The sequence below is a fragment of the Nothobranchius furzeri genome, unplaced genomic scaffold (genome assembly GCF_043380555.1).
Source record: "Nothobranchius furzeri strain GRZ-AD unplaced genomic scaffold, NfurGRZ-RIMD1 Scf119, whole genome shotgun sequence".
NCBI classification, from domain to species: domain Eukaryota; kingdom Metazoa; phylum Chordata; class Actinopteri; order Cyprinodontiformes; family Nothobranchiidae; genus Nothobranchius; species Nothobranchius furzeri.
In genome coordinates, this window is record NW_027223135.1 from 20,001 (window position 1) to 32,500 (window position 12,500).

Here is a 12,500-nt window from a genome sequence, read left to right on the forward strand (position 1 = left end):
CCAGCAGCTGATGGCGGGGTGCAGGAGCAGCAGCCAGCCACCAGCAGCTGATGGCGGGGTGGAGGAGCTGCAGCCAGCGTCCAGCAGCTGATGGTTGGGTGGTGGAGGAGCAGCAGCCAGCCTCCAGCAGCTGCTGGCGGGGTGCAGGAGCAGCAGCCAGCCTCCAGCAGCTGGTGGCGGGGTGGAGGAGCAGAAGCCAGCCTCCAGCAGCTGATGGCGGGGTGCAGGAGCAGAAGCCAGCCTCCAGCTGGTGATGGCGGGGTGAAGGAGCTGCAGCCAGCCTCCAGCAGCCAGCCTCCAGCTGGTGATGGCGGGGCGGAGGAGCAGGCAGCCTCCATCAGCTGATGGCGGGGTGTAGGAGCAGCAGCCAGCCTCCAGCTGGTGATGGCGGGGAGGAGGAGCAGCAGCAGCCAGCCTCCAGCAGCCAGCCAGCCTCCAGCAGCTGATGGCGGTGTGTGGGAGCAGCAGCCAGCCTCCAGCGGCCAGCCAGCCTCCAGCAGCTGATGGCGGGGTGGAGGAGCTGCAGCCAGCGTCCATCAGCTGATGGCGGGGTGGAAGAGCAGCAGGCAGCCTCCAGCTGGTGATGGCGGGGTGGAGGAGCTGCAGCCAGCGTCCAGCAGCTGATGGCGGGGTGCAGGAGCAGCAGCCAGCCTCCAGCAGCTGATGGCGGGGTGGAGGAGCTGCAGCCAGCCTCCAGCAGCCAGCCTCCAGCTAGTGATGGCGGGGTGGAGAAGCAGGCAGCCTCCGTCAGCTGATGGCGGGGTGGAGGAGCAGAAGCCAGCCTCCAGCAGCTGATGGCGGGGTGCAGGAGCTGCAGCCAGCGTCCAGCAGCTGATGGTGGGGTGGAGGAGCTGCAGCCAGCCTCCAGCAGCCAGCCTCCAGCTAGTGATGGCGGGGTGGAGAAGCAGGCAGCCTCCGTCAGCTGATGGCGGGGTGGAGGAGCAGAAGCCAGCCTCCAGCAGCTGATGGCGGGGTGCAGGAGCTGCAGCCAGCGTCCAGCAGCTGATGGTGGGGTGGAGGAGCTGCAGCCAGCGTCCAGCAGCTGATGGTGGGGTGGAGGAGCTGCAGCCAGCCTCCAGCAGCCAGCCTCCAGCAGCTGATGGCGGGGTGCAGGAGCAGCAGCCAGCCTCCAGCAGCTGATGGCGGGGTGCAGGAGCAGCAGGCAGCCTCCAGCAGCTGATGGCGGGGTGGAGGAGCAGAAGCCAGCCTCCAGCAGCTGATGGCGGGGTGCAGGAGCTGCAGCCAGCGTCCAGCAGCTGATGGTGGGGTGGAGGAGCTGCAGCCAGCGTCCAGCAGCTGATGGTTGGGTGGAGGAGCAGCAGCCAGCCTCCAGCAGCCAGCCTCCAGCTAGTGATGGCGGGGTGGAGAAGCAGGCAGCCTCCATCAGCTGATGGCGGGGTGGAGGAGCAGAAGCCAGCCTCCAGCTGGTGATGGCGGGGTGCAGGAGCTGCAGGCAGCCTCCAGCAGCTGATGGCGGGGTGCAGGAGCTGCAGGCAGCCTCCAGCAGCTGATGGCGGGGTGGAGGAGCTGCAGCCAGCGTCCAGCAGCTGATGGTGGGGTGGAGGAGCTGCAGCCAGCGTCCAGCAGCTGATGGTTGGGTGGAGGAGCAGCAGCCAGCCTCCAGCAGCTGATGGCGGGGTGCAGGAGCTGCAGGCAGCCTCCAGCAGCTGATGGCGGGGTGGAGGAGCTGCAGCCAGCCTCCAGCAGCCAGCCTCCAGCTAGTGATGGCGGGGTGGAGAAGCAGGCAGCCTCCATCAGCTGATGGCGGGGTGGAGGAGCAGAAGCCAGCCTCCAGCAGCTGATGGCGGGGTGCAGGAGGTGCAGGCAGCCTCCAGCAGCTGATGGCGGGGTGCAGGAGCAGCAGGCAGCCTCCAGCAGCTGATGGCGGGGTGCAGGAGCTGCAACCAGCCTCCAGCTGGTGATGGCGGGGTGGAGGAGCTGCAGCCAGCCTCCAGCAGCCAGCCCCCAGCAGCTGATGGCGGGGTGGAGGAGCAGAAGCCAGCCTCCAGCAGCTGATGGTGGGGTGCAGGAGCTGCAGCCAGCCTCCAGCAGCCAGCCTCCAGCTGGTGATGGCGGGGTGGAGGAGCAGCAGCAGACAGCCTCCAGCAGCCAGCCAGCCTCCAGGAGCTGATGGCGGTGTGTGGGAGCAGCAGCCAGCCTCCAGCGTTCAGCCAGCATCCATCAGCTGATGGCGGTGTGAAGGAGCTGCAGCCAGCCTCCAGCAGGTCATGGTGGGGTGGAGGAGCAGCAGCCAGCCTCCAGCAGCTGATGGCGGGTTGCAGGAGCTGCAGCCAGCCTCCAGCAAATGATGGCGGGGTGCAGGAGCTGCAGGCAGCCTCCAGCAGCTGATGGCGGGGTGCAGGAGCAGCAGGCAGCCTCCAGCTGCTGATGACGGGGTGCAGGAGCTGCAACCAGCCTCCAGCTGGTGATGGTGGGGTGGAGGAGCTGCAGCCAGCCTCGAACAGCTGATGGCAGGGTGCAGGAGCAGCAGCCAGCCTCCAGCAGCTGATGGCGGGGCGCAGGAGCTGCAGGCAGCCTCCAGCAGCTGATGGCGGGGTGCAGGAGCAGCAGCCAGCCTCCAGCTGGTGATGGCGGGGTGAAGGAGCTGCAGCCAGCCACCAGCAGCTGATGGCGGGGTGAAGGAGCTGCAGCCAGCCACCAGCAGCTGATGGCGGGGTGGAGGAGCTGCAGCCAGCGTCCAGCAGCTGATGGTTGGGTGGTGGAGGAGCAGCAGCCAGCCTCCAGCAGCTGATGGCGGGGTGCAGGAGCAGCAGCCAGCGTCCAGCAGCTGATGGTTGGGTGGAGGAGCAGCAGCCAGCCTCCAGCAGCTGCTGGCGGGGTGCAGGAGCAGCAGCCAGCCTCCAGCAGCTGATGGCGGGGTGCAGGAGCTGCAGGCAGCCTCCAGCAGCTGATGGCGGTGTGCAGGAGCTGCAGCCAGCCTCCAGCAGCTGATGGCGGGGTGCAGGGGCTGCAGGCAGCCTCCAGCAGCTGATGGCGGGGTGCAGGAGCTGCAACCAGCCTCCAGCTGGTGATGGCGGGGTGGAGGAGCAGCAGCCAGCCTCCAGCAGCCAGCCTCCAGCTGCTGATGGCGGGGTGGAGGAACAGAAGCCTCCAGCAGCTGATGGCAGGGTGCAGGAGCAGCAGCCAGCCTCCAGCTGGTGATGGCGGGGTGGAGGAGCTGAAACCTGGGTCGGACCTGGTCTGCAGCAGGGCCCATTACCACTCAGAAGCTGATGGCAGTGTGTGTTTAGGTCCCTGCGGGGTGGATGAGCTGAAACCTGGGTCAGACTTGGTGTGCAGCAGGGCTCAGCACCCTCCAGAAGCCGATGACAGTGTGTCTTTAACTCCCTGCCTGGTGGGAGAGCTGAAAGCTGGGTCGGACCTGGTCTTTAGCAGAGCTCAGCAGCCTCCAGAAGCTGATGGCAGTGTGTGTTTCATCCCCTGCGGGGTGGGAGAGCTGAAACGTGGGTCGGACCTGGTCTGCAGCAGGGCCCATCACCATCCAGAAGCTGACGGCGGTGTGTGTTTAAGTCCCTGCGGGGTGGGAGAGCCATAACCTGGGTCGGACCTGGTCTGCAGCAGAGCTCAGCAGCCTCCAGAACCTGATGGCAGTGTGTCTTTAATCCACTGCGGGGTGCAGGAGCTGAAACCTGGGTCGGACCTGGTCTGCAGCAGGGCTCAGCAGCCAGCAGAAGGTGACGGCAGTGTGTGTTTAGTTCCCTGCGGGGTGCAGGAGCTGAAACCTGGGTCGGACCTGGTCTGCAGCAGAGCTCAGCAGCCAGCAGAAGGTGATGGCAGTGTGTGTTTAAGTCCCTGCCTGGTGGGAGAGCTGAAACCTGGGTCGGACCTGGTCTATAGAAGAGCTCAGCAGCCTCCAGAAGCTGATGGCAGTGTGTGTGTTTTGGTCCCTGCGGGGTGCAGGAGCAGGAACCCGGGTCGGACCTGGTCTATAGCGGAGCTCAGCAGCCTCCAGCAGCTGATGGCAGTGTGTGTTTAATTCCCTGCCTGGTGGGAGAGCTGTAACCCGGGTCGGACTTGGTCTGCAGCAGGGCCCATCACCATCCAGAAGCTGATGGCAGTGTGTCTTTAATTCCCTGCGGGGTGGAGGAGCAGAAACCTGGGTCGGACCTGGTCTATAGCAGAGCTCAGCAGCCTCCAGAAGCTGATGGCAGTGTGTGTTCAAGTCCCTGCGGGGTGGGAGAGCTGAAACCTGGGTCGGACCTGGTCTATAGAAGAGCTCAGCAGCCTCCAGCAGCTGATGGCAGTGTGTGTTTAAGTCCCTGCGGGGTGGGAGAGCTATATCCCGGGTCGGACCTGGTCTATAGCAGAGCTCAGCAGCCTCCAGCAGCTGATGGCAGTGTGTGTTTAAGTCCCTGCGGGGTGGGAGAGCTGAAACCTCGGTCGGACCTGGTCTATGGCAGAGCTCAGCAGCCTCCAGAAGCTGATGGCAGCGTGCCTCTAAGTCCCTGCCTGGTGGGAGAGCTGAAACCTGGGTTGGACATGGTCTGCAGCAGGGCTCGGCAGCCTCCAGCAGCTGATGGCAGTGTGTCTTTAAGTCCCTGCCTGGTGGGAGAGCTGAAACCTGGGTCGGACCTGGTCTATAGCAGAGCTCAGCAGCCTCCAGCAGCTGATGGCAGTGTGTGTTTAAGTCCCTGCCTGGTGTGAGAGCTGAAACCTGGGTCGGACCTGGTCTATAGAAGAGCTCAGCAGCCTCCAGCAGCTGATGGCAGTGTGTCTTTAAGTCACTGCCTGGTGGGAGAGCTGAAACCTGGGTCGGACCTGGTCTATAGTAGAGCTCAGCAGCCTCCAGCAGCTGATTGCAGTGTGTGTTTAAGTCCCTGCCTGGTGGGAGAGCTGATATCCGGGTCGGACCTGGTCCACAGCAGGGCCCATCACCCTCCAGAAGCTGGTGGCAGTGTGTGTTTAAGTCCCTGCGGGGTGCAGGAGCAGAAACCTGGGTGGGACCTGGTCTGCAGCAGAGCTCGGCAGCCTCCAGCAGCTGATGGCAGTGAGTGTTTAAGTCCCTGCGGGGTGGGAGAGCTATATCCCGGGTCAGACCTGGTCTAAAGCAGGGCCCATCACCCTCCAGAAGCTGGTGGCAGTGTGTGTTTAAGTCCCTGCGGGGTGGAGGAGCAGAAACCTGGGTCGGACCCGGTCTACAGCAGAGCTCAGCAGCCCCCAGAAGCTGATGGCAGTGTGTGTGTGTGTGTGTGTGTTTAAGTCTCTGCCTGGTTGGAGAGCCGATACCTGGGTCGGACCTGGTCTGCAGCAGGGCTCAGCAGCCTCCAGAAGCTGATGGCAGTGTGTCTTTCATTCCCTGCGGGGTGCAGGAGCAGAAACCTGGGTCGGACCTGGTCTATAGCGGAGCTCAGCAGCCTCCAGCAGCTGATGGCAGTGTGTGTGTTAAAGACCCTGCGGGGTGGGAGAGCTGAAACCTGGGTCGGACCTGGTCTGCAGCAGGGCTCAGCAGCCCCCAGAAGCTGATGGCTGTGTGTGTTTAAGTCCCTGCGGGGTGGGAGAGCTGAAACCTGGGTCGGACCTGGCCCGCAGCAGGGCCCATCACCCTCCAGAAGCTGATGGCGGTGTGGGTTTAAGTCCCTGCGGGGTTGAGGAGCTGAAACCTGGGTCGGACCTGGTCTGCAGCAGGGCCCATCACCATCCAGAAGCTGATGGCTGTGTGTGTTTAAGTCCCAGGGGGGTGGGAGAGCCATAACCTGGGTCGGACCTGGTCTGCAGCAGGGCTCAGCAGCCTCCAGTTGCAGATGGCAGTGTGTGTTTAGTTCCCTGCGGGGTGCAGGAGCTGAAACCTGGGTCGGACCTGGTCTATAGCAGAGCTCAGCAGCCTCCAGAAGCTGATGGCAGTGTGTCTTCAATTCCCTGCGGGGTGCAGGAGCTGATACCTGGGTCGGACCTGGTCTGCAGCAGGGCCCATCACCATCCAGACGCTGATGGCAGTGTGTGTTTAAGTCCTAGTGGGCTGCAGGAGCTGAAACCTGGGTCGGACCTGCTCTATAGTAGAGCTCAGCAGCCTCCAGAAGCTGATGGCAGTGTGTCTTTAAGTCCCTGCGGGGTGGGATAGCTGAAACCTGGGTCGGACCTGGTCTGCAGCAGGGCCCATCACCATCCAGACGCTGATGGCAGTGTGTGTTTAAGTCCTAGTGGGCTGCAGGAGCTGAAACCTGGGTCGGACCTGCTCTATAGTAGAGCTCAGCAGCCTCCAGAAGCTGATGGCAGTGTGTCTTTAAGTCCCTGCGGGGTGGGATAGCTGAAACCTGGGTCGGACCTGGTCTGCAGCAGGGCCCATCACCCTCCAGAAGCTGTTGGCAGTGTGTCTTCCATTCCTAGTGGGGCAGGGGAGCAAAGACCTGGGCAGAGGAGCGCCTGTCTGCATCCGATCCGGCCCCTCAGCAGCCCGCCGTGAGCCTTAGAGAACCCCCCCCCCCCCCCAGCGGGCTCCAGGAACCGGGCCCTGCGTCGGACCCAGCTCAGTAAGGCCCTCCCTCGGGCCCTGCAGCAGGTGGCCCCGTCTATGCAGTCGAAAACCCCGCGAAAATCGGTGTAGAAACGCCCGAGAGGCGTGGTGCGGTTCCCCCGGCCGGTACCGGGTCCGGACCGGTCCGGAAGTCCACCCAGAACACTGCCTGGGGCTTCTGGGCGGCTCCCCAGGCGCAGGCAGTCGAAAACCGCGTGAAAATCGGTTCAGAATTGACAAAACGGCGACCTCGTCGCTCCAAAAACTAAGTCCAAACTAAGCCTTTCGCTTATCGCTTAACGCTTAAGGCGGTCGGCCTTATGGCCAGTAAATGAAAAGTGCCTGCGCCCCTGGAGGTTTTGGAAGGTGCGAGCGATGACCATGCTCGGGTTAGTAGGTGAGGCCATCGGAAAACCAGCGTGAGTTGGCGGGTTTGGGTGGCAATCTATTCCAGGCAGAGTCGACTATCTCTGGGCATCAATTTTGGGATTTTTCCGGCTCTGGTTCTGGGAGAAACGCAGGGGCAAAGTGCACGAGCCGCGGCCGATTTTGGTGGCCTGTCCCTGGGCACAAAGTCTGAGGAGTGTGGGCCTGGTTCTCCGAAAAATACCAGTCTGCTGGAGCTCACTCCCATGGCTCCAGGGGGCACGGCACACCCCCCGGTAGCCGACCAAAGTGCTCTACTCGGGCCAGACTCGGACCCACGACCCGGGGTGAGAACCACAACTACTGGTCATCCTTTTGACCTCCAGGGGGCGCGGCAGAGCCTCCCCAGTCCGACGCAAGTGCCCCACTTGGGCCATACTCAGACCCACGGCCCGGGGCGAGAACCACAACTACTGGTCATCCTTTAGACCTCCAGGGGGCCCGGCACAGCCTCCCTAGACCGACACAAGTGCTCCACTTGGGCTGTACTCTGACCCAAGTCCCGGTGCGAGAACCACAACTACTGGTCATCCTTTAGACCTCCAGGGGGCCCGGCACAGCCTCCCTAGGCCGACACAAGTGCTCCACTTGGGCTATACTCTGACCCAAGTCCCGGGGCGAGAACCACAACTACTGGTCATCCTTTTGACCTCATGGTCATCCTTTAGATCTCCAGGGGGCCCGGCACAGCCTCCCTAGGCCGACACAAGTGCTCCACTTGGGCTATACTCTGACCCAAGTCCCGGGGCGAGAACCACAACTACTGGTCATCCTTTAGACCTCCAGGGGGCACGGCACACCCCCCGGTAGCCGACCAAAGTGCTCTACTCGGGCCAGACTCGGACCCACGACCCGGGGTGAGAACCACAACTACTGGTCATCCTTTAGACCTCCAGGGGGCCCGGCACAGCCTCCCTAGTCCGACACAAGTGCTCCACTTGGGCTATACTCTGACCCAAGTCCCGGGGCGAGAACCACAACTACTGGTCATCCTTTAGACCTCCAGGGGGACCGGCACAGCCTCCCTAGACCGACACAAGTGCACCACTTGGGCCATACTCTGACCCAAGTCCCGGGGCGAGAACCACAACTACTGGTCATCCTTTTGACCTCATGGTCATCCTTTAGACCTCAAGGGGGCACGGCAGAGCCTCCCTAGTCCGACACAAGTGTCCCACTTGGGCTATACTATGACCCAAGTCCCGGGGCGAGAACCACAACTACTGGTCATCCTTTAGACCTCAAGGGGGCACGGCAGAGCCTCCCTAGTCCGACACAAGTGTCCCACTTGGGCCATACTCAGACCCACGGCCCGGGGCGAGAACCACAACTACTGGTCATCCTTTAGACCTCCAGGGGGCCCGGCACAGCCTCCCTAGTCCGACGCAAGTGCTCCACTTGGGCTGTACTCTGACCCAAGTCCCGGGGCGAGAACCACAACTAATGGTCATCCTTTAGACCTCCAGGGGGCACGGCACAGCCTCCCTAGTCCGACACAAGTGCTCCACTTGGGCTATACTCTGACCCAAGTCCCGGGGCGAGAACCACAACTACTGGTCATCCTTTAGACCTCCAGGGGGCACGGCAGAGCCTCCCTAGTCCGACACAAGTGTCCCACTTGGGCTATTCTCTGACCCAAGTCCCGGGGCGAGAACCACAACTACTGGTCATCCTTTAGACCTCCAGGGGGCACGACACAGCCTCCCTAGTCCGACCCAAGTGCTCCACTTGGGCTATACTATGACCCAAGTCCCGGGGCGAGAACCACAACTACTGGTCATCCTTTAGACCTCCAGGGGGCACGGCACAGCCTCCCTAGTCCGACACAAGTGCTCCACTTGGGCTATACTCTGACCCAAGTCCCGGGGCGAGAACCACAACTACTGGTCATCCTTTAGACCTCCAGGGGGCACGGCACAGCCTCCCTAGTCCGACACAAGTGCTCCACTTGGGCTATACTCTGACCCAAGTCCCGGGGCGAGAACCACAACTACTGGTCATCCTTTTGACCTCATGGTCATCCTTTAGACCTCCAGGGGGCCCGGCACAGCCTCCCTAGGCCGACACAAGTGCTCCACTTGGGCTATACTCTGACCCAAGTCCCGGGGCGAGAACCACAACTACTGGTCATCCTTTAGACCTCCAGGGGGCACGGCACAGCCTCCCTAGTCCGACACAAGTGCTCCACTTGGGCTATACTCTGACCCAAGTCCCGGGGCGAGAACCACAACTACTGGTCATCCTTTTGACCTCATGGTCATCCTTTAGACCTCCAGGGGGCCCGGCACAGCCTCCCTAGACCGACACAAGTGCTCCACTTGGGCTGTACTCTGACCCAAGTCCCGGTGCGAGAACCACAACTACTGGTCATCCTTTAGACCTCCAGGGGGCCCGGCACAGCCTCCCTAGGCCGACACAAGTGCTCCACTTGGGCTATACTCTGACCCAAGTCCCGGGGCGAGAACCACAACTACTGGTCATCCTTTTGACCTCATGGTCATCCTTTAGATCTCCAGGGGGCCCGGCACAGCCTCCCTAGGCCGACACAAGTGCTCCACTTGGGCTATACTCTGACCCAAGTCCCGGGGCGAGAACCACAACTACTGGTCATCCTTTAGACCTCCAGGGGGCACGGCACACCCCCCGGTAGCCGACCAAAGTGCTCTACTCGGGCCAGACTCGGACCCACGACCCGGGGTGAGAACCACAACTACTGGTCATCCTTTAGACCTCCAGGGGGCCCGGCACAGCCTCCCTAGTCCGACACAAGTGCTCCACTTGGGCTATACTCTGACCCAAGTCCCGGGGCGAGAACCACAACTACTGGTCATCCTTTAGACCTCCAGGGGGACCGGCACAGCCTCCCTAGACCGACACAAGTGCACCACTTGGGCCATACTCTGACCCAAGTCCCGGGGCGAGAACCACAACTACTGGTCATCCTTTTGACCTCATGGTCATCCTTTAGACCTCAAGGGGGCACGGCAGAGCCTCCCTAGTCCGACACAAGTGTCCCACTTGGGCTATACTATGACCCAAGTCCCGGGGCGAGAACCACAACTACTGGTCATCCTTTAGACCTCAAGGGGGCACGGCAGAGCCTCCCTAGTCCGACACAAGTGTCCCACTTGGGCCATACTCAGACCCACGGCCCGGGGCGAGAACCACAACTACTGGTCATCCTTTAGACCTCCAGGGGGCCCGGCACAGCCTCCCTAGTCCGACGCAAGTGCTCCACTTGGGCTGTACTCTGACCCAAGTCCCGGGGCGAGAACCACAACTAATGGTCATCCTTTAGACCTCCAGGGGGCACGGCACAGCCTCCCTAGTCCGACACAAGTGCTCCACTTGGGCTATACTCTGACCCAAGTCCCGGGGCGAGAACCACAACTACTGGTCATCCTTTAGACCTCCAGGGGGCACGGCAGAGCCTCCCTAGTCCGACACAAGTGTCCCACTTGGGCTATTCTCTGACCCAAGTCCCGGGGCGAGAACCACAACTACTGGTCATCCTTTAGACCTCCAGGGGGCACGACACAGCCTCCCTAGTCCGACCCAAGTGCTCCACTTGGGCTATACTATGACCCAAGTCCCGGGGCGAGAACCACAACTACTGGTCATCCTTTAGACCTCCAGGGGGCACGGCACAGCCTCCCTAGTCCGACACAAGTGCTCCACTTGGGCTATACTCTGACCCAAGTCCCGGGGCGAGAACCACAACTACTGGTCATCCTTTAGACCTCCAGGGGGCACGGCACAGCCTCCCTAGTCCGACACAAGTGCTCCACTTGGGCTATACTCTGACCCAAGTCCCGGGGCGAGAACCACAACTACTGGTCATCCTTTTGACCTCATGGTCATCCTTTAGACCTCCAGGGGGCCCGGCACAGCCTCCCTAGGCCGACACAAGTGCTCCACTTGGGCTATACTCTGACCCAAGTCCCGGGGCGAGAACCACAACTACTGGTCATCCTTTAGACCTCCAGGGGGCACGGCACAGCCTCCCTAGTCCGACACAAGTGCTCCACTTGGGCTATACTCTGACCCAAGTCCCGGGGCGAGAACCACAACTACTGGTCATCCTTTTGACCTCATGGTCATCCTTTAGACCTCCAGGGGGCCCGGCACAGCCTCCCTAGACCGACACAAGTGCTCCACTTGGGCTGTACTCTGACCCAAGTCCCGGTGCGAGAACCACAACTACTGGTCATCCTTTAGACCTCCAGGGGGCCCGGCACAGCCTCCCTAGGCCGACACAAGTGCTCCACTTGGGCTATACTCTGACCCAAGTCCCGGGGCGAGAACCACAACTACTGGTCATCCTTTTGACCTCATGGTCATCCTTTAGATCTCCAGGGGGCCCGGCACAGCCTCCCTAGGCCGACACAAGTGCTCCACTTGGGCTATACTCTGACCCAAGTCCCGGGGCGAGAACCACAACTACTGGTCATCCTTTAGACCTCCAGGGGGCACGGCACACCCCCCGGTAGCCGACCAAAGTGCTCTACTCGGGCCAGACTCGGACCCACGACCCGGGGTGAGAACCACAACTACTGGTCATCCTTTAGACCTCCAGGGGGCCCGGCACAGCCTCCCTAGTCCGACACAAGTGCTCCACTTGGGCTATACTCTGACCCAAGTCCCGGGGCGAGAACCACAACTACTGGTCATCCTTTAGACCTCCAGGGGGACCGGCACAGCCTCCCTAGACCGACACAAGTGCACCACTTGGGCCATACTCTGACCCAAGTCCCGGGGCGAGAACCACAACTACTGGTCATCCTTTTGACCTCATGGTCATCCTTTAGACCTCAAGGGGGCACGGCAGAGCCTCCCTAGTCCGACACAAGTGTCCCACTTGGGCTATACTATGACCCAAGTCCCGGGGCGAGAACCACAACTACTGGTCATCCTTTAGACCTCAAGGGGGCACGGCAGAGCCTCCCTAGTCCGACACAAGTGTCCCACTTGGGCCATACTCAGACCCACGGCCCGGGGCGAGAACCACAACTACTGGTCATCCTTTAGACCTCCAGGGGGCCCGGCACAGCCTCCCTAGTCCGACGCAAGTGCTCCACTTGGGCTGTACTCTGACCCAAGTCCCGGGGCGAGAACCACAACTAATGGTCATCCTTTAGACCTCCAGGGGGCACGGCACAGCCTCCCTAGTCCGACACAAGTGCTCCACTTGGGCTATACTCTGACCCAAGTCCCGGGGCGAGAACCACAACTACTGGTCATCCTTTAGACCTCCAGGGGGCACGGCAGAGCCTCCCTAGTCCGACACAAGTGTCCCACTTGGGCTATTCTCTGACCCAAGTCCCGGGGCGAGAACCACAACTACTGGTCATCCTTTAGACCTCCAGGGGGCACGACACAGCCTCCCTAGTCCGACCCAAGTGCTCCACTTGGGCTATACTATGACCCAAGTCCCGGGGCGAGAACCACAACTACTGGTCATCCTTTAGACCTCCAGGGGGCACGGCACAGCCTCCCTAGTCCGACACAAGTGCTCCACTTGGGCTATACTCTGACCCAAGTCCCGGGGCGAGAACCACAACTACTGGTCATCCTTTAGACCTCCAGGGGGCACGGCACAGCC